A 21865-nucleotide genomic window follows, 5' to 3' on the forward strand; every position below is an offset into this window, starting at 1 on the left:
TACAAAACTGCTATAACGAATTTTACAAAATATTCTTACAAAATACATAATCTTACAAAATATCTTAGTTTACAAAATATTAACATCAGCTTATTCAAATACAGGCAGTCCCTGGGTTACGTATGTGTTCTGTTCCTGAGTTCATCTTTAAGTTGGATTTGTACGTAAGTTGGAACAAATACATCTGGTATTATTTAGCATCAGTTCAAACAATTAAGAAACATATGTACTCCAATAATTAAAACACTGCGTTGCTTAGTAATAATTAATTTGCAAATTAAAGTTGAGACAGTCATTGAGCTAGTCACTGATTGCCCACCGATCCTTGTACATAGCATTTTTTATAGCAATCTCCTGGTTTTGTTGCATTAGCATATCCAATCGGTCTACAGTTGATAGATAGATAGATACTTTATTCATCCCCATGGGGAAATTCAACATTTTTTTTTCCAATGTCCCATACACTTATTGTAGCAAAACTAATTACAACCAATACTTAACTCAGTAAAAATATGATATGCATCTAAATCACTCTCTCAAAAAGCATTAATAATAGTTTTTAAAAAGTTCTTAAGTAGTTTACTTAAATACATTGAGTCCTAACCCCGGCACTTTAACATATCTTACTCCTGGCGGTTGAATTGTAAAGCCGAATGGCATTGGGGAGTATTGATCTCTTCATCCTGTCTGAGGAGCATTGCATCGACAGCAACCTGTCGCTGAAACTGCTTCTCTGTCTCTGGATGGTTGACCGTAGCCTACTCAGCGCCCTTCGCTCTGCTACCGATGTTATACTCTCCAGTACTTTGCCCACGACAGAGCCCGCCTTCCTTACCAGCTTATTAAGACGTGAGGCGTCCCTCTTCTTAATGCTGCCTCCCCAACACGCCACCACAAAGAAGAGGGCGCTCTCCACAACTGACCTATAGAACATCTTCAGCATCTCACTACAGACATTGAATGACGCCAACCTTCTAAGGAAGTACAGTCGACTCTGTGCCTTCCTGCACAAGGCATCTGTGTTGGCAGTCCAGTCTAGCTTCTCTATCTATCTAGTGATATCTAGCGTATCACTAGTACATCTATTACCACTATTGTTTCTACCCATTAACTTAATCATGTTCTAATCTACATCTCTTAGCTACCTCTCATTAACTCACCATTATCTTCTTATTTGGCTACATTCTTAAGTCACATGTGTTCAATAGTACAGAGACAATACAGAGATTTCATTCTCCTACTAAATTGGATACATGCATAGCAAATAGCAAACTCAAAGCTGACTACATAGTTTTGGTTCCACAGCAAACAATGCAACTTTTATACTCCAATAACATCTGATACAGCAGGGTCTCCCTCCCTTCAGCTTGGCACCTGAAGTAATCTGCTCATTCTCTATAAAACCAAACTCTGCAGGAGGACCTTAACATTGGTATCTATCTTTCCAAATTTCTTCTTGAGCGGTCCCCATGTTCTTCACACATCTCCATTCTTTTGTTTTTTCCTCCAAATTCCTGCACTCTCTTGAGAATGTTCAGAGCATCTTATTGGTCAAAATGTTTAGAAGTCAATTCCCATTGACCAATTCAACAAGCTTAACATGCTGAAACTCAATAAATATATATAAATTTCACCTGAGTCACTTTTCAAATTACTCCAAATAATGAAAATCTTCCTTGGATTCCCTAGATGCCAACTAAGGCCATTTTACAGTGGTACTCTGCTTCTCAGTGGGTCGAAATAGATCAGCAGAAAGAGGATGAGAGTAAACATTTAAGGAAAAGAAATCTTCATCAGAAATGGAAGGTAAAACTAAACGCTTGAAATAGCAGAATCCAGTCAATAGAAGTGAAAATAGCATTTCTTTGTTTATCAAGCCAAAGTGAGATGTACAGAATTGTTGCCTGTCACTCCAGTTTGAGAGTTTAGAGGAGGTCCATTTGAACGATTCAGATCTCCAGCCTTTAAATCTTGTAATTCTTCATTATGCTTAAATAAGAAGAGGATATTTGTTATATGCATTAATAATACATTCACATGTGGCAGCAGGAAGTCAGAATGAACAGAGAAATGAAACAGCAAATGCACAGAACAAATAAGGAAATGAGGCAATAATAGCCATCTTAATTATAGCTAATAAGTCTGGGCAAGTCTGAATGTGGAAAATGTTAAACACTGAACATTATGGGGCTGATTGGGGCAACAGAAAAGTACTTGCATACTGGGATGAAAGTAGAGTAGCAATACTAAATAAAGATTTTGTATTGGTGGTCCCTATTACGGAAGAGGATGCTACAAAAATCTCAACAGTAAGAAAGGTTTCAGGGAGACACTGGGAGTATGTACAACAGGTTCAGAAAGTGGTATGGCATTAACAAAGCATAAAGGATGCAGGGATCCACTAAAAGAATGGTTATATGAAAAGACAAGAATGCCATGTTGAACCAGACTAAAATCATTGGACCCAATTCCAATCATTTAAATTTGAAGGTTCAAGAGAGTGAAGAAAAGGCGTAACAAAATAGTTCAGTGGATAAGGGGTTGCAATGGGTTGTAAGGTGAGACCAGGAATTGGAATTATTCAACATTGGAGCACTGAAGGCTGAGAGAAGTGCAAAATCGCAAATGGCTGAGTTACATAAATAATTTAGACCATTAGCAGATGGCTCAAGAACTGACTCATATATTTTGTGTTGTAACAGTTCTCGATACATCAGATTTTGAATACTACATAAAGTCAAGCAAAGTATTGTGCCACCTTTGAGAATTACTCTTGATGATAGACTCCCTTTAATCTGTTTGAAGTATTGACATAAACATAGTGGGAAGATTCACTCTTGTTTTGTAGGTCAACAACTTTATAAAGAAACTAAACTTAAAGCAAAACATTTCAATTATATCATACCTGCTGTTCTGTTTCAGCACTTAACTCATTGCTTGCATTCCTTTTTCTGCCTGTAATAAATAAAATTATACTTTATAAATTGTGTGTGTGCGCGCGCGCACATGTGCCCTTAACTCCTGGTGGAATCATCGGGGCGCCATCATGACAAGCTTTTTGCACAGATGTTTTCGGTGATTGCTCATCGTACAGCGTGTCCTGGGCATCTGAAAGCTGGTGGAACCCATCCCTCCCCAGGTTTTTTTTAAAACGAGGTCGAGATGCTAGCTCGACACTCAACCCAGGACCCGAACTCTTGCCCCGAAGTCCAGTGCTGATGTCACAACGCCACCAGCTGGTTTATAAATAGTGGGTATTTAATTGAGAATATTGTTTATCAGTACCAGATGCTGTGAGAAAGTCACAAGTGACTTTGGTCCTGATAGTTTAATGTAGTTCATTGTGTTTCCTTGTATTTGTTACCGAATATTGTGCATGATTTTGCTGTGAAAAGTTTGGTATTCGAAGGAAAAGGGTTAAAACATCAACGGAAAACTGCTTTACCCTCATTGCCTCATAAATAACTTTATTTAGTTGATTATGAAATTGCAATCACATGCCCCTGTGATTGTAGTGGGATACGGAATCTTGACTGAGAGTTGATATTTTGAATACAAACTCTCATTGTGAGGATGAAGCCAGGCAGAAAAACCTGCCTCTCACTGCACATCAACCCCAATGATAAGACAAATTGTGGTTCCAGCAGAAACTGAGGTACCGGAAAATAGAAAGTGACTAATGTGCCTTTATTTAAGAAGGACTGCAAGGACAAGACAGGAAACAACAGGTTGGTAAACCAAATATTAAGTGGTGGAAAGTTACCCAAAGGGATTATAAGAGACAGGATCTATCTGCGTTTGGAAAACCAAGTACTGATCAGGGATAGTCAGCATGGCTGAGGGTGTGGGAAGTTGGACTTCATGAATTTTAATTTTTTTTTTAAAAAAGGTAACTAAGAGACTTGATGAGGGCTGGGTGGTGGGCAGAGTCTGCTTGGTCTTTAGCAAGAACTTTAATAAGGTCCCATATGGCAAGCTTGTCAGGTATATTAGAACACTCAGAATCCAGAGTGAGCTAGCGAATTGGACATAGGATTGACTTGGTGGTAGGGGACTGTTTTTAAGTGGATGGTAATGATTGATAGATTGAGTCTACAAGCACTGGTGTGGGATCCTCTGTTGTTTGACATGTATATTAATAATTTGGATGAGAACATAGGGAGCATGATTCAGTTTGTGCATGACAGTAAAGGTTGCCTGGGATTACAATGGGATCTACAGTACTGTGCAAAACTATTAGGTACTGAATTTGTCATCGAATTTGATTTTTGTGGCATAAAATTACTGTAGTAGTACTATGTGTGTGTATATATATACACACACATAGTACTACTACAGTAATTTTATGCCACAAAAATCAAATTCGATGACATATGTAAGTGATGATAAACTCAATTTTTGATATGAGTCTCTATTGTGGACTGAGGGTGGGAAGGGATCAGTGAGAGAGGAATCATGATTGAGAAAAGGGGAAGTGAGACAGGAGGGAATAGGAAGCACCAGGGAGATATTCTGTAATGATCAATAAACTAATTGTTTGGAACCAAATGACGTTACCTGTTGTCTCAGGGCTGTGTGTGTATACTCATGCCACCCCACACCCTGATACTCCTCTGTCACCTGTCCCACTCCCCTTCCGTGGCACTCCATCCTTGCCATTCCCAACATCCTTTGCATCCACCAGATTTACAAACTCACTTGCTGCTCCACATTGACAAATATACTACCCAAAATATATCATGTGCCCAATACCTTTGCACAGTACTGTAGGTCAATTGGAAAAGTGGTAAAAATTAAAAGTGGAATTTAATTTGGATAAGTGTGAAGTAATGCATTTTGGGAAATTAAACAGGGCTGAGACATGTGTTGTCAATGGCAGGAACCCAAGAAATATTGTAGAACAACATGACAAATTTTCTGGAATGGTTTCTGAGGACTAGAAAATTGCAAATGTCCTCCACTTTCTAAAGAAGGGAGGGAGGCGAAAGAAAAAAAATTATAGATCAGTAAGACTGACTTCAGTGGTTGGCAAGATATTAGAAAGCATTATTAAGGATGAGGTTTTGGGAACCCAGAGGCATATGATTAATTCGGCCACAGTCCGCATGGTGTCTTAAGGAAAAATCACGCTGGACAAATTTGTTGAGAAAATGACAGGTAGGATAGACAAAGGACAGTCAGTGGATGTGATTTATTTGGATTTTCAGAAGACCCTTGACAAGGTGTCACATGTGATGCCTCTACAAGATAAAAGCCCATGGTATTATAGGAAAGATACTAGCGTGGATAGAAGATTGGCTGATTGGCAAGAAGCAAAGAGTGGAAATAAAGAGGGCCTTTCTGGTTGGCTGCCGGCGACTAGCAGTGTTCTGCTGGGGTTGATGTTGGGACCACTTCCTTGAATGTTACAGTGCCTATAAAAAGCATTCACCCCTCTTGGAAGTTTTCATATTTTACTGTTTTAAAACATTGAATAACACTGGATTTAACTTGGCTTTTTCTAACATTGATCAACAGAAAAAGACTCTTCTGTGTCAAAAAGAAAACAGATCTCTACAAAGTCATCTGAATTAATTACAAATATAAAACACAATGTAACACCCTGGTTAACATTATTACTGCTATATTGCAGGTATTTCTTTTTAGCAGGTCTGTAAGAGCACTCTGTTCTGCTTTTAGCCTATTTGGGTTTGAGCTGAGATAAGGGGCTTTGTTGCTCAACTACAGAATGTGGTGTCAGCCACTCAGGATGGTGGAATTGAGAGAAGGTTCTTGAAAAGGCAGGGCGGAGAGGTTTTATGAGGGACACGGGTGTGGGTCGAGGCTTTGTATTGGAGAAGACAGGAGGAAAGATGGCTGAGGTTGCCGTCCCTGTTGCAAAAGGTGCTTTGTGCAGATGAATGGCTTCAAGAAGGAAGGGCCAAAACACGCGTGAGAGAGCTCGTTTGTTTGAGATGGATTTCAAGCAACATTCAGAAGTTGGTGTGTGCTTTCACACAGACCATGCATGGGCCTAGCGTGTGAGTTACAGATAGGTTCAAGACGAGCACCAGCTTAAGTGCACATTTGACTGGTTAATTATAATGTGCCCTTTTTTTTCTTTCTATTGTTTAGTATCTCTTTGGTTAACGTTCATAAATATACTTTCTTTATAATTGTATGCAGTATACGATCTGTTACTTCTTGCCGATGGGACATTGCCGGGGGCAGTAAACCACACAGCAGCCACACAGACCGGGGTTTGGGTGGGCAAGACATCCCAACCTCACGGGTTTGGCGGGGCCAAAGTCGTACACGCCCTAGATGTAGAGCCTGAGAAAGGTGGGTTTCTCAGCACGGAGTCCAGTGGCTTTTAGTGAGAGGCTAACGAGCCTTATCCAGAGATGCCCAGTAAAAAAGGGTTTCGACAAAATAATTGATTGCACAAGTATTCACCCCTTTCAAGTCAGTATTTAGTATATGCACCTTTGGCAGAAATTATAGCCTCGAGTCTGTCTATCAGCTTTGCACATCTGGACACTGCTATTTTCCCCACTCTTCTTTACAAAACCGTTCAAGCTCTGTCAGATTACATGGGGATTGTGAGTGAATAGCCCTTTTCAAGTCCAGCTGCAAATTGTCAATTGGACTGAGGTCTGACTCCGACTTGGTCACTCCACAACATTAAATTTGTTGTTTTTAAGCCATTCTTGAATAGCTTTGGCTTTCTGCTTAGGGTCATTGTCTTGCTGGAAAACAAATCTTCTCCCAAGACCCAGTTCTCTTGCAGACTGTATCAGGTTTTCCTCCAGGGTTTCCCTGTATTTTGCTGTAATAGTTTTACCCTCTACCATCACAAGCGCTCTAGGGCCTGCTACAGTGTAGCATCCCTACAGCATGATGCAGCCACCACCATGCTTCAGGGTAGGAATGGATGACCTGCTCTGGGCAGATTTACAGCTGTGCCATATTCTTTCCATTTCTTGACGATTCACTTAACTGTACTCCAAGGGATATTCAGGGACTTGGACATCTCCTTGTATCCATCTCCTGACTTGACTTGTGCTTTTCAATAACCTGTTTGCAGAGTTGCCTGGAGTGTTCCTTTGTCTTCATTGTATAGTTTTTGCTAGTATACTGCCTCACCAGCAGTTGGACCTTCCTGATACAGGTGTATGTTTACTACAATCAATTGAAACATCTTGACTGCACACTGGTCTCCAAAAACAGATCTCCATTTAACTACTTATTTGACTTCTAAAACCAACTGGCTGCACCAGTGATGATTTGGTGTATCATATCAAAAGTGGTGAACACTTATACAATCAATTATTGTGTTATATATTTGTAATTAATTTGGATCACTTTGTAGAGATCAGTTTTCACTTTGACATGAAAAGTGTCTTTTTCTGTTGATCAGTGTCAAAACAGCCAAATTAAATCCACTGTGACTCAATGTTGTAAAACAATAAAACATGAAAACGTTCGGGGGTGGGGGGGGAATAATTTTTATAGGCACTATAGATGTTAATGATTTGGATGACAGAATTGAAGGATTTGTGCCCAAGTTTGTGGATGATATGAAGATAGGTGGAGGGGCAGGTAGTGTTCAGGAAGCAGGAAGACTGCAGAAGGGCTTAGCCACATCAGTAGAATGGGTAAAGAAGTGGCAGATGAAATACAGCAGCACACACAAAATGCCGGAGGAACTCAGCAGATCTGGCAACATCAGTGTAAATGAATAAACAGGTCTTCAGGACTGGAAAGGAAAGAGGAAGATGCCAGAATAAAAAGGTGAAGGGAGGGTAAGCAGGATAGCTGGAAAGTGATAGGTGAAGCCAGGTATGTCAGAAATGTAAAGGGCTGGAGAGGAAGGAGACTGACTGATAGGACAGCAGAGTGGACAATGGGATAAATGGAAGAAGGGGCAGCAGAGGGAGATGATAGGCAGATGAGAAGTGTTAAGAGGGCAGAGTGGAGAAGAGAAGAAGATGGAAGTGGGAGGGGGAAAAATACCAGAAGGAGAAATCTATGTTAATTCCATCCGGTTGGAGACTACCCAGATGGAATATGAGGTGCTGTTCCTCCTCCCTCAGAGAGGCCTCATTGTGGCACAAGGGGCAGCCATGGACTGACAGGTTGGAATAGGAATCAGAATTAAAATGGGTCATCAGGAAATTCTGCTTTTGGCAGATGGAGCAGAGGTGCTCGACAAAGTGGTCCCCCAACCAATTTATGACAGATTTCATCAATGGAGAGGAGGCTGAATTGGAGCACCAGATACAATAGATGACCCCAACAGATTCACAGCTGAAGTGTTGCCTCACCTGGAAGGAATGAGTGGGGCCCCGAATGCAGGTAATGGAGGAGCTGAAAGAGCAGGTATAGCACTTTGGCTGCTTCCTGAGATAATTACCAAGAAGGAGATAGCGGGAAGCGATGAATGGCTAAGGGAATCATGGAGGGAGAGATCCCTATGGAAGGCCGAAAGTGGGAGGGAGATAAATATGTGTTTGGTGGTAGGATCCCTTTGGACGTGACAGAAGTTGCGGAGAATATTTTGTATGCAGAGGCTCATGGGACGGTAGGTTGGGATAGGAGGAACTCTATCCCTGTTAATGCGGTGGGGAGATGGGCTGAGCTCGGATGTCCGAGAAACGGAGAAGATGTGGGTGAGGATAGCATGAATGGTGAAGGTAGGGAAACCCCGTTCTTTGAAGGAGGAAGATATCTTTGATGTCCTGGAAAGAAAAGCTTTATTCTGAGAACAGATGTGGTGTAGACAAAAGAACTGAGAAAAGGAAATAACATTTTTACAGGAGACAGGGAGGGAAGAGATATAGTCAAGATAGCTGTGGGAATTGGTAAGTTAATAAAACATGTCTGCAGACAATTTGTCTCCAGAAATGAAGCCAGAGAGATTGAGGAAGTGGCGGAGGTGTCAGAGATGGACCAAGTCAATTTAAGAGTAGGGTGGAAGTTAGAAGCAAAGTTGATGAAATTGACGAGCTCAGCAAGGGTGCATGAAACAGCACCAATGCATCATCAATGTAGCAAAACATAGTTGGGGAAAATTACCAGGGAAGGTTTGGAACATGGACTGTTCTGCATATCCAATGGAAAGCCAGGCATAGCTGGAGTCCACGTGGGTGCCCTTGGCTACCCCTTGAGTCTGGAGAAAGTGGGAGGTGTCTAAGGAAAATTTGTTAAGGGGGAGGACCAGTTCTGCCAGATGGAGCAGGGTGGCAGAGGAGGGCATTTGGTTGGTTCTTTTGTTGAGAAAGAAGAGGAAACCTTCAAGGTCTTCTTGATGGGGTTAGAAGTATCTAGGGACTGGATTTCCATGGTGAAAACAAGGTGGTCAGAACCAAGAAATAGAAAGTTGCTGAGGAGAATGAGCGCATGTGAAGTGTCGTGGATGTAGGTAGGAAGGGACTGAACCAAGGGAGGATAGTATGGCCATTCACTTGGGAGATGGAATAAAGGTGGAAACCATTTTCTTATTGGGAAGAAAATTCAGAAGTTAAAGGAGTAAAGGGGCTTGGGAGTCCTTATGCAGGATTTCCTAAAGGTTAACTTGCAGATTAAAGCAGTGGTAAAGAAAGCAAATGTAATGTTAGCATTCATTTCGAGAGGACTAGAATATAAAAGCAAAGATATAATGTTGAGGATTTATAAGGCATTGATCAGACTGCGCTTCAACCATTGTGTGGAGTTTTGAGCCCCTGATCTAAGAAAAGATGTCCAGAGGAGGTTCATGAGAATCATCGCAGGAATGAAAGGGGAATGTTTGATGCCTCTAGGCCTGAATTCACTGAAGTTTAGGAGAATGATGGGTGCATCCTATCAAATATTGAGTGAGCGTGCAGAGGATGTTCTCTATAGTGGGTGAGTCAAAGATCAGAGGGCAAAGCCTCAAAATAGAAGGATGTCCCTTTGAAATAGAGATGAAGAGAAATTTCTTTAAGCAGAGGGGGGCAGATTACTACGGTGGCAGTCATTTTTAAAGTGATGGTTGATAGGTTCTTGATTAGCAAGGGTGTCAAAGATTACAGGGAGAAGGCAGAAGATGGAGTTAATAAATCAGACATAATGAAATGGCACAGCAGACCGGTTGAGGTCAGTTGAGGAGAAAGGTTGGTGGGAGGGGAGAATGTAAGAAGCTGGTGGTGATGGTGGAAGGGGACTCGAGCAAGAAGCAGATTTGGAGCAAGAAGGCTGCGAGTGAACGGCTGATTTTTCAGAGCGAAGGAAGCTTCTTACTACTCGGGGTAAAAGAGAGGCAAAACTGCGCAGGCGCAAGACGTCAGCCAGTAGAGCGCGAAAGGTTTAAGAAGAAGACTGCCATATCCAGCAGGCAGCAGAGTGATAGGGTTTTGGCTCAACGGGCTTAGGCAGTAATGGGACGAGGCGGGGTAGGTTTACGTCTATTATTTGCAGAAAGGAGGAAGTATGTGTGTGAACATGAGGAAATCTGCAGATGCTGGAAATTCAAGCACAACAGCAATTCAATGCTGGTGGAACGCAGCAGGCCAGGCAGCATCTATAGGAAGAAGTACAGTCGACGTTTCAGGCCGAGACCCTTCATCAGGACTAACTGAAAGAAGACAGTAAGAGATTTGAATATTGGGGGGGGGGGGGGGGGAGAGATCCGAAATGATAGGAGAAGACCGGAGGGGGTGGGATGAAGCTAAGAGCTGGAAAGTTGATTGGCAAAAGGGATACAGAGCTGGAGAAGGGAAAGGATCATGGATGGGAGGCCTAGAGAGAAAGAAAGGGGGAGGGGAGCACCAGAGGGAGATGGAGAACAGGCAAGGAGTGATTATCAGAGGGACAAAGAGAGAAAAAAAGAGGAAAAAGCGGGGAAATATTAAATAAATAAATAAGGGATGGGGTAAGAAGGGGAGGATGGGCATTAACAGGATTTAGAGAAATCGATGTTAATCAGTCCCTATATACCTTCACCCTCCACCGGGAAAGTCTCAAAGCTCTCTGCTTCTTTTTGGATTCCAGACCTAACCAGTTCCCCTCTACCACCTCTCTCCCCCATCTAGCGGAATTAGTCCTTTCTCTTAATAATTTCTCCTTTGGCTCCTCCCACTTCCTCCGAACTAAAGGTGTAGCCATGGGCACCTGTATGGGTCCCAGTTATGCCTGCTTTTTTGTTGGCTTTGTGGAACAGCCCATGTTCCAAGTCTATACGGGTATCCGTCCCCCTCTTTTCCTTCGCTACATCGACGACTGCATTGGCGCTGCTTCCTGCACACATGCTGAGCTCGTTGACTTCATTAACTTTGCCTCCAACTTTCACCCTGCCCTCAAATTTACCTGGTCCATTTCTAACACCTCCCTCCCCTTTCTTGATCTTTCTGTTTCTGTCTCTGGAGACAGCTTATCTACTGATGTCTACTATAAGCCTACGGACTCTCACAGCTACCTGGACTATTCCTCTTCCCACCCTGTCTCTTGCAAAATGCCATCCCCTTCTTGCAATTCCTCCGTCTCCGCCGCATCTGCTCTCAGGATGAGGCTTTTCATTCCAGGACGAAGGAGATGTCTTCCTTTTTTAAAAGGGGCTTCCCTTCCTCCACCATCAACTCTGCTCTCAAACACATCTCTCCCATTTCACGCACATCTGCTCTCACCCCATCCTCCTGCCACCCCACTCCGGATAGGGTTCCCCTTGCCCTCACCTACCACCCAACCAGCCTCTGGGTCCAACATATAATTCTCCATAACTTCTGCCACTTCCAACGGGATTCCACTACCAAACACATCTTTCCCTTCCTCCTCCTTGCTGCTTTCCGCAGGGATCGCTCCCTACACGACTCCCTTGTCCATTGGTCCCCCACATCCCTTCCCACCGATCTCTCTCCAGGCACTTATCCTTGAAAGTGGAACAAGTGCTACACCTGCCCTTACACTTCCTCCCTCACCACCATTCAGGGCCCCAGACAGTCCTTCCAGGTGAGGCGACACTTCACCTGTGAGTCGGCTGGTGTGGTATACTGCGTCTGGTGTTCCCGGTGTGGCCTTCTGTATATTGGTGAAGCCCAACACAGACTGGGAGACCGTTTTGCTGAACACCTATGCTCTGTCCGCCAGAGAAAGCAGGATCTCCCAGTGGCCACACATTTTAATTCCTCGTCCCATTCTCACTCTGATATGTCAATCCACAGCCTCTTCTACTGTCAAGATGAAGCCACACTCAGGTTGGAGGAACCACACCTTATATTCCGTCCGGGCAGCCTCCAACCTGATGGCATGAACATTGATTTCTCGAACTTCCGTTAATGCCCCTCCTCTCCTTCTTACCCCATCCCTTATTTATTTATCTATTTATTATTTTCCCCCTTTTTTTCCCTCTCTGTCCCTCTGACAATCACTCCTTGCCTGTTCTCCACCTCCCTCTGGTGCTCCCTTTCTTTCTCCCTAGGCCTTCCATCCCTTGATCCTCCCCCTTCTCCAGCTCTGTATGCCTTTGCCAATCAACTTTCCAACTCTTAGCTTCATCCCTCCCCCTCCTGTCTTCTCCTATCATTTCGGATCTCCCCCTCCCCCTCCCACCTTCAAATCTCTTACTACCTCTTCTTTCAGTTAGCCATGACAAAGGTTCTCGGCCCGAAATGTCGACTGTACTTCCTATAGATGCAGCCTGGACTGCTGCACTCTACCAGCATTTTAAGTATGTGTGTGAGGCCAGTTTTCTGTGCTTGGTGTCAGATGTTGGAGGTCCTGGCGGCCATATCTGCACCAGGTGTGTTGAGCTGCAGCTCCTGAGAGATCGAGTTAGGGAACCGGAAATGCAGCTCGACGACCCTCGCCTGGACAGGGAGAGCGAGGAGGTGATAGAGAGGAGTTAGAGGCACGTGGTCACACCAGGGCCACGGGAGACAGACAAGTGGGTCACAGACAGGAAAGGGAAGGGGAAGAGTTGGGTACTAGAGAGTACCCCTGTGGCTGTACTCGACAATAAGTACTCCTGTTTGAGTACTGTTGGGGGGGGGGGGGGGGGTCAGCCGACCTGGGGAAAGCGACAGTGGCTGTGCCTCTGGCACAGAGTCTGGCCCTGTGGCTCAAAAGGGTAGGAAAAGGAAGAGGAAGGCAGCAGTAATAGCAAACTCTACAGTTTGGGGGTCAGACAGGCGATTCTGTGGACGCAGGAAAGAAACTTGGATGGTAGTTTGCCTCCCAGGTATCAGGGTCCGGATGTTTCAGATTGCGTCCAAGATACCCTGCAGTGGGAGGGAGAACAGCCAGAGGTCATGGTACATATTGGTACCAATGACATAGGTAGGAAAAGGGAAGAGATAATGAAAAAAGACTACAGGGAGTTAGGAAGGAAGTTGAGAAGCAGGACCGCAAAGGAAGTAATCTCATAGGTGGAGGATAAATGTATGGCTGAGGGATTGGAACAGGGGGCAGGGATTCACATTTCTGGATCATTGGGATCTCTTTTGGGGCAGGTGTGACCTGTACAAAAAGGACGCGTTGCACTTGAATCCCAGGGGGACCAATATCCTGGTGGGAAGGTTTGCTAAGGCTACTGGGGAGAGTTTAAACTTGAATTGTTGGGGGGTGGGAACCAAACAGAGGAGACCGGGGAAGAGGAGGTTAGCTCACAAATAGAGAAAGCTTGTAGACAGTGCAAGAGGGAGGTGAGGCAAGAAGGGATGCGCTCAGACTGAAGGCTTGAGATGTATCTATTTTAACGCAAGGAGTGTTGTGAAAAAAGCAGATGAGCTTAGAGCTTGGAGATATGATGTGGTGGCCATTAAAGAGACTTGGATGGCTCAGGGGCAGGAATGGTTACTTCAAGTACTGCGTTTTAGATGTTTCAGAAAGGACAGGCAGGGAGGCAAAAGAGGTGGGGGAATGGCACTGTTGACCAGAGGTAGCGTCACGGCTGCAGAAAAGGTGGGCACCATGGAGGGATTCTCTTCGGAGTCTCAGTGGGTGGAGGTTAGGAACAGGCAGGGGTCAATAAAGTTACTGGGTGCTTTTCAAAGGCTGCCCAATAGCAACAGGGATATCAAGGAACAGATCCTGCAAAGGTGTAGCAATAATAAGAGTTGTCGTGATGGGAGATTTTAATTTCCCAAATATCGACTAGCATCTCCCTACAGCAAGGGGTTTAAATGGGGTGGAGTTTGTTAGGTGTGTTGAGGAAGGTTTCTTGACACAATACGTAGATAAGCCTACAAGAGGAAAGGCTGTACTTGATTTGGTATTGGGAAATAAACCTGGTCAGGTGTCAGATCTCTCAGTGGGAGAGAGCATTTTGGAGATAGTGATCATAATTTTATCTCCTTTACAATAGCATTGCAGAGAGATAGGAGCAGACATGTTAGAAAAGCATGTAATTGGAGTAAGGGGAATTATGAGGCTATCAGGCAGGAAATTGGAGGCTTAAATTGGAAACAGATGTTCTCAGGGAAAAGTACGGAAGAAATGTGGCAAATATTCAGGGGATATTTGTGTGGAGTTCTGTATAGGTACGTTCCAATGAGACAGGGAAGTTATGGTAGGGTACAGGAACCGTGGTGTACAAAGGCTGTAATAAATCTAGTCAAGAAGAAAAGCTTACAAAAGGTTGAGAGAGCTAGGTAATGTTAGAGATCAAGAAGATTATAAGGCTTATAGAAAGGAGCTTCAGAAGGAAATTAGGAGAGCCAGAAGGGGTCATGAGAAGGTCTTGGCAGACAGGATTAAGGAAAACTCCAAGGTATTATACAAGCATGTGAAGAGCAAGAGGATAAGACGTGAAAGAATAGGACCTATCAAGTGTGACGGGGAAAGTGTGTATGAAACTGGAGGAAATAGCCGAGGTACTTAATGAATACTTTACTTCAGTATTCACTATGGAAAAGGATCTTGGTGATTGTAGTGATGACTTGCAGCAGACTGAAAAGCTTCAGCATGTAAATATTAAGAAAGAGGATGTTCTGGAGCTTTTGGAAAGCATCAAGTTGGATAAGTCGCTGGGCCCGGATGAGATGTACCCCAGGCTAGTGTGGGAGGCGAGGGAGGAGATAGCTGAGCCTCTGGCGATGATCTTTGCATCATCAATGGGAACAGGAGAGGTTCCGGAGGATTGGAGGGTTGTGGATGCTGTTCCTTTATTCAAGAAAGGGAGTAGAGATAGCCCAGGAAATTATAGGCCAGTGAGTCTTAACTCAGTGGTTGGTAAGTTGATGGAGAAGATCCCGAGAGGCAGGATTTATGAACATTTGGAGAGGTACATAATGATTAGTAGTCAGCATGGCTTTGTCAAGGGCAGGTCATGCCTTATGAGCCTGATTGAATTTTTTGAGGATGTGACTAAACGCATTGATGAAGAAAGAGCAGTAGATGTAGTGTATATGGATTTCAGGAAAGCATTTGATAATTTGATCATGCAAGTCTTATTGAGAAAGTAAGGAGGCATGGAATCCAAGGGGACATTGCTTTGTGGATCCAGAACAGGCTTGCCCACAGAAGGCAAAGAGTGGTTGTAGACGGGTCATATTCTGCATGGAGGTCGGTCACCAGTGGAGTGCCTCAGGGATCTGTTCTGGGATCCCTACTCTTCGTAATTTTTATAAATGACCTGGATGAGGAAGTGGAGGGATGGGTTAGTATGTTTGCTGATGACACAAAGGTTGGAGGTGTTGTGGATAGTGTGGAGAGCCGTCAGAGGTTACAGTGGGACATTGATAGGATGCAAAACTGGGCTGAGAAGTGGCAGATGGAGTTCAACCCAGATAAGTGTTAGGTGGTTCATTTTGGTAGGTCAAACATGATGGCAGAATATAGTATTAATGGTAAGACTCTTGGCAGTGTGGACGATCGGAGGGATCATCGGGTTCAAGTCCATAGGATACTCAAAGCAGCCGCGCAGGTTGACTCTGTGGTTAAGAAGGCGTACGGTGTATTGGGCTTCATCAATCGTGAATTGAATTTAGGAGCCGAGAGGTAATGTTGCAGCTATATAGGACCCTGGTCAGACCACACTTGGGAGTACTATGCTTAGTTCTGGTCGCCTCACTACAGGAAGGATGTGGAAGGCATAGAAAGGGTGCAGAGGAGATTTACAAGGATGTTGCCTGTAATGGAGAGCATGCCTTAAGATAATAGGTTGAGTGAACTCGGCTTTTTCTCCTTGGAGCAACGGAGGATGAGAGGTGACCTGATAGAGGTGTATAAGATGATGAGAGGCATTGATCGTGTGAACAGTCAGAGGCTTTTTCCCCAGAGCTGAAATGGTTGCCACAAGAGGACACAGGTTTAAGGTGCTGGGGAGTAGATACAGAGGAGATGTCAGGGGTAAGTTCTTTACTCAGATAGTGGTGAATGCATGGAATGGGCTGCCGGCAAAGGTAGTGGAGGCGGATACGATAGGAGTGCTCGAGGTCGACAGACGACTGGAGATCGGAGGATCAGCCGTTGTAGGTAGGCCGAGACCATCAGACCTACCTGGAGAGTACCAGAGGAGGAAGGTAAAACTGCGCAGGCGCGGGTGACGTCAGCGACGAGCGCGGGGTTTAAAAAGAGGCCCACTTTCAGGCGCGGGCAGCGGAGTGCGTGGGAGCAGAGTGCTGGGCTTCGGCTCAGCGGGCTTCGGCGCAAGGGGACTTTGGTGAGAGGAAATCAGTGAGCCTGAGTACGTGCTTGCTGAGGTAAAAAAAGGTAAGGTCAGTAGGTACTTTTTTCATTTATTCTGACTAATCTGGGATCAGGTAATGGGGGAGACAGTTAGAGCAGTGGTGTGCTCCGTATGCAGTATGTGGGAGGTCAGGGTCAACACAGTTGTCCCTGATGACCACACCTGCAATAGGTGATTCCAGCTGCAGCTCCTATCAGACCGAGTTAGGGAATTGGAGCAGGAGCTGGATGAACTACGGATCATTCGGGAGGCAGAGGCAGAGATAGATAAGAGTTATCGGAAGGTAGTCACACCGAAAAGTCAGGAGGTAGGCAAATGGGTGACAGTCAAGAGAGGCGGGGGAGCAGACAGAGAGAGCAGAGCACCCCTTTGGCCGTTCCCATCAACAATAAGTATACCGTTTTGGATACTGTTGGTGGGGATGACCTACCAGGAACAAGTTGCAGTGGTCCTGTCTCTGGCACTGAGGTTGGACCCTCGACTAGGAAGGGGAGGAGGGAAGAGAAGAGAGCGGTAGTGATAGGGGATTCTATAGTCAGGTGGGCGGATAGGAGATTTTGTGGGGAAGATCGGGAGTCTCGGATGGTATGTTGCCTCCCTGGTGCCGGGGTCCGGGACATCTCAGATCGGGTGCAGGTTATTCTCGAGAGGGAGGGCAAGAACCCAGATGTTGTGGTCCATGTAGGGACCAACAACGTGGGTAGGATGAGTGAGGGGATCCTGCGTAGTGAGTTCAGGGAGTTAGGTGCGAAGCTGAAGGGCAGGACCTCCAGGGTAACAATCTCAGGATTGCTACCTGTGCCACGTGCGAGTAAGGCAAGGAACAGAAGGATTATACAGATTAATACGTGGCTGAGAGGATGGTGCAGGAGGGAGGGCTTCAGGTTTTTAGATAATTGGGTTTTGTTCCAGGGAAGGTGGGATCTGTTCCGACGGGACGGTTTACACCTGAACTGGAGCGTTACTAACATTCTTGCAGGAAAGTTTGCTAGTGCTGCTTGGGGGGGGTTTAAACTAAATTTGCAGGGGGCAGGGATCCAGAATGCGAGAGAGGATAGCGAGATGAAGAATAAAGGACAGGTGGGGACTACACGGTTCCGGAATATTAAGTGTGTAGTAGAGAAAGGTGAGGCGGAACAAGTGATAAGGAAGACACATGTACAGAGGGATGGTCTGATGGAACATGGAGTTAAATGTGCAGAAAGTATAAGTAAATTTAGAAAGGACAACAAAATTCAAGGGGCGTATAGCCCGAAGGGAGTTCGGGGATCTGGGTTAAGCACAATAGGCAGCGATTTAAACAGAGAGAGGAGAAATGGGCTAAAAATTCTATATCTGAATGCACGAAGTGTCAGAAATAAGGCGGATGAGCTTGAAGCTCAGGTGCGAATGGGTAACTATGATGTTGTTGGGATAACGGAGACATGGCTGCAGGGAGATCAGACCTGGGAAATGAATGTACAAGGATATACATGCTATCGTAGGGACAGAAATGTGGGCAGAGGGGGTGGGGTGGCCCTGTTGGTGAGGAATGAGATTCAGTCCTTTGCAAGGGGGGACATAGGATCAGGAGAAGTAGAGTCAGTGTGGATAGAACTGAGGAACAGTAAGGGCAAAAAGACCCTAATGGGTGTTGTCTACAGGTCAACAAACAGTAGCATGGATATTGGGTGCAAGTTGAATAGGGAGTTAACATTGGCATGTGGCAAAGGTAATGTCGCAGTAGTTATGGGGGATTTCAACATGCAGGTGAACTGGAAGAATCAGGTTGGTGCTGGACCCCAGGATAGGGAGTTTGTAGAGTGCCTACGGGATGCATTCTTGGAACAGCTTGTACAAGAGCCGACCAGGGACAAGGCTATTCTGGATTTAGTCTTGTGTAATGAACAGGATTTGATAAGCGATCTTGAAGTAAACGACAATTAGGAGGTAGTGACCATAATATGATAAGTTTTTATCTGCAATTTGAGAAGGATAAGGGCAGATCGGAGGTGTCAGTGTTGCAGTTGAACAAAGGAGACTATGGAGCCATGAGGGAGGAGCTGGCCAAAGTTAACTGGACGGATATCCTAGCAGAAAAGACAGTGGAACAGCAATGGCAGGTATTCTTGGGAATAATGCACAAGGTGCAAAATCAGTTCATCCCCCGGAGAAGGAAGGATTCAAAGGGGGGAAAGGGGCCACAGTGGTTGACAAAGGAAGTCAGAGATTGCATAGCATTAAAAAAAAGGAAATATGACAGAGCTAAGGTGAGTGGGAGGACAGATGATTGGGAAATTTTTAAGGAACAACAGAACTTAACTAAAAAGGCAAAACGGGGAGAAAAAATGAGGTACGAACGCAAGCTAGCCAGGAATATAAAGGAGGATAGCAAAAGCTTTTTTAGGTATGTGAAGAGAAAGAAAATAGTTAAGAACAATGTTGGGCCCTTGAAGAATGAATTGGGTGAAATTGTTATGGGAAACAGAGAAATGGCAGAAGAATTTAATAAGTACTTTAGATCTGTCTTCACTAGGGAAGACACAAGCAATCTCCCAGATGTATGGATGGGCCAAGGACATAGGGTAACAGAGGAATTGAAACAGATTGACATTAGGACGGAAACGGTGATGAGTAGACTGATGGGACTGAAGGCTGTCAAATCCCCAGGTCCAGATGGTCTGCATCCTAGGGTACTAAAGGAGGTGGCCCTGGAAATTGCGGATGCATTGGTAATCATTTTCCAATGTTCCTTAGATTCAGGATCAGTTCCTGAGGATTGGAGAATGGCTAATGTTATCTCACTTTTTAAGAAAGGAGGGAGGAAGAAAACAGAGAACTATCGTCCTGTCAGCCTAACATCAGTAGTGGGGAAGATGCTAGAGTCCATTATTAAAGATGAAATAGTGGCATATCTAGATAGCAGTGATAGGATTGGGCCGAGCCAGCATGGATTTACCAAGGGCAAATCATGCTTGACTAATCTATTGGAGTTTTTCGAGGATGTAACCAGGAAGTTAGACAAGGGAGATCCAGTGGATGTAGTGTACCTCAATTTTCAGAAGGCATTTGATAAGGTCCCACATCGGAGATTGGTGGGTAAAATCAGAGCTCATGGCATTGGGGGGAAGATATTGACATGGATAGAAAACTGGTTGGCAGATAGAAAGCAAAGGGTAATGGTGAATGGGTGTTTCTCGGAATGGCAGGTGGTGACTAGTGGGGTGCCACAGGGCTCGGTATTGGGACCACAGCTGTTTACGATTTACATCAATGATTTAGATGAAGGCATTGAGAATAACATCAGCAAGTTTGCTGATGATACTAAGCTGGGTGGCAGTGTGACATGTGATGAGGATGTTAGGAGAATTCAGGGTGACTTGGATAGGCTGAGTGAGTGGGCAGATACTTGGCAGATGACGTTTAATATGAATAAGTGTGAGGTTATCCACTTTGGGAGTAAGAACAGGAAGGCAGATTATTATCTGAACGGTGTAGGGTTAGGTAACGGAGAAATACAAAGAGATCTAGGAGCCCTTGTTCATTAGTCACTGAAGATGAATGAGCAAATGCAGCAGGCAGTGAAGAAGGCTAATGGAATGTTGGCCTTTATTACAAAGGGAATTGAGAACAAGAGCAAGGAAACCCTTTTGCATTTGTACAGGGCCCTGGTGAGACCACACCTGGAGGATTGTGTACAGTTTTGGTCTCCAGGGTTAAGGAAGGACATCCTGGCTATAGAGGAAGTGCAGCGTAGATTTACAAGGTTAATTCCTGGGATGTCCGGACTGTCTTACGCAGAGAGGTTAGAGAGACTGGGTTTGTACACGCTGGAATTAAGGAGATTGAGAGGGGATCTGATTGCAACTTGTAAGATTATTAAGGGATTGGACAAGATAGAGGCAGGAAATATGTTCCAGATGCTGGGAGAGTCCAGTACCAGAGGGCATGGTTTGAGAATAAGGGGTAGGTCATTTAGGACAGAGTTAAGAAAAAACTTCTTCTCCCAGAGAGTTGTGGGGGTCTGGAATGCACTGCCTCGGAAGGCAGTGGAGGCCAATTCTCTGGATGCTTTCAAGAAGGAGCTAGATAGGTATCTTATGAATAGGGGAATCAAGGGATAAGGGGACAAGGCAGGAACCGGGTATTGATAGTAGATGATCAGCCATGATCTCAGAATGGCGGTGCAGGCTCAAAGGGCCAAATGGTCTACTTCTGCACCTATTGTCTATTGATCTTTTAAGAGACTTTTGGATAGGTACATGGAGTTTTGTAAAATAGAGGGCTATAGGTACGCCTAGTAATTTCTAAGGTAGGGACATGTTTGGCACAACCTTGTGGGCCAATGGGCCTGTATTGTGCTGTAGGTTTTCTGTCTACTGTGGATTAAAGGGAAAGAGGTGGAAAACCAGAGGGAGGTGCTGGGCAGGTCGTGAGTGCAGGGACAGAGCAGCAAAAGGGTGAGTGGGCAACCAGAATGTGGAATAGCAGTAGAAGAGGCCATGGACAAATAAGTTGGCTTGGGAAACATGCCTTCTCCTCCCTGGCACTCTTAAACTTGATCCATTTGCTAAACTCGTGAACCCTACCTTATGCTACATCATGGTCTTGGAAACCAAAATGCACATGAGAAGAGAACATATAGTAATGTGCTCAAGCAGTTCCTTCACAGTTGTAATGGTTAAAAGTGGTTACAGTGGGTGACTCATGTAAGTGAAAGTTACCAAATGATTTAACACTTACTGCAATACATTGCAGAGCACAAGCAAACGATAATGATACAACAGATGACTGGCGAAACAATAAAAATCGGAGTTAAACTGATGGTCTGACAGCATTGATCTGAAATTGAACAACAATGAAACCAATGAACATCAACCAAAGCAAAAATGTAACAAAACACAGCTTTATATTGTATCTTACCAAAAATAATTTGATGCCAAACCACCTATGAAAATACCATTACATATTAATGGAGACCAAAGCACTGAATCGCCAGCACAGACACCCGTGCAGTAACATTTACGTGCCTGTGCTGAAGCCGTGAAGCTGATCCACAGACTAGTCAATAAGCAGACAGACTAGGATTCATTGCTTGTAGTGAGTGCCTATGAGTCCATCATCACCCTCGGTGCAGCTTTGAAACAGACCCAACAGGAAAGAAGCACAGTGATGAGCAGCCAGGGAGGAAAGACCCTGGAATCCCTCAGCATTGATTCAGAATTACACAACATCAGATTACATACAGACAAGGATATTTCC

The 21865-nt window shown here is 44.5% G+C and overlaps 1 long non-coding RNA gene across 1 annotated transcript; it reads right to left on the reverse strand.

The window, feature by feature from the left end:
• LOC140737815 (uncharacterized) lies at positions 1 to 21439 on the reverse strand. Its single transcript, XR_012101253.1, has 3 exons — positions 21347 to 21439; positions 2906 to 2955; positions 1 to 1989 (listed from the first exon to the last, which is right to left on the reverse strand). It is a non-coding gene; the product is annotated as an uncharacterized lncRNA (long non-coding RNA).
• Between the last annotated feature and the right edge of the window lie 426 nt (positions 21440 to 21865).

Source organism: Hemitrygon akajei, chromosome 2, assembly GCF_048418815.1.
Source record: "Hemitrygon akajei chromosome 2, sHemAka1.3, whole genome shotgun sequence".
Taxonomy (NCBI): domain Eukaryota; kingdom Metazoa; phylum Chordata; class Chondrichthyes; order Myliobatiformes; family Dasyatidae; genus Hemitrygon; species Hemitrygon akajei.